Here is a 958-nt window from a genome sequence, read left to right on the forward strand (position 1 = left end):
ATAACGGCGAACACATCTTATATAACTACTCACTTGCACTCAAGATTTGAGAGTTGATTGTGTATCTTGAAATGAGGAGAAAATTACAAAAGTGAGTAAATTCACTAAATATTGATCAATTAAATTATAACTATTCTAGTAAATTTGTTCACTTTTGCAATTTTTATCTTATTTCAAGATACACAATCGACCCTCTGTTTTTTATTTCTGCACTAGACGTGCAGAGAGTTGTAGTGCATAGAACTCTCTTTCTCTCTTTCGCCAAATATCAAATAATACCTATCTCATTTTAAATTCCAAAAGTGTATACTAGTTCAGCCACAGAAAAGGCAAAACGAATGGCAAAATCTTATATTTTTTATTAACTGTAAATAATAATGAAATTAAATTAAAACTAATAAGTTATAGACTTCTTTAATTGATACAACAAACAATTAAAAAATTCACAAAAGGCTAAAGGAGTCAACGTTTGACTGTTAAAAATTTCAAAATATATATTTAATTAATAATATCATATGATTTCGTATGTTTCGACTCCTGTTTGAGTCATCTTTACCGTTATAACCTTTCAATGTTAAGCACTTAATATAATATAATATATCGCATTTGGTCATGTCCGGGCTTCGGACCGCAAGAGAGCCGTGGGGAAGGACCGACGCAAATCGGGAGGCGCTTTGCTTCGTCCTGAGACTCCTAACAAACCGAGGGTCGAACGGAGGACGAAGCGAAAACCTTTGCTCGTGTGTCCGTTTGCTCCGCTAAGAGGTCCTCCGGCCAGGATGTGCAAGGCTGGTAATGTTTCTTTAACACTGACTCTATCGGGAACCTTTAGAAAATTTTAGTGTTTCGACGAATTCCAGATCTCTACGAAAGAAAAGAGTCGTGCGAGTCCGCCGGACGTAACACAAGAATAATTGAATTAAGAATGGCTTCATCATTCAACGATCAGTCGTGTTAA

Source organism: Trachymyrmex septentrionalis, unplaced genomic scaffold, assembly GCF_001594115.1.
Source record: "Trachymyrmex septentrionalis isolate Tsep2-gDNA-1 unplaced genomic scaffold, Tsep1.0 scaffold64, whole genome shotgun sequence".
Classification (NCBI taxonomy): domain Eukaryota; kingdom Metazoa; phylum Arthropoda; class Insecta; order Hymenoptera; family Formicidae; genus Trachymyrmex; species Trachymyrmex septentrionalis.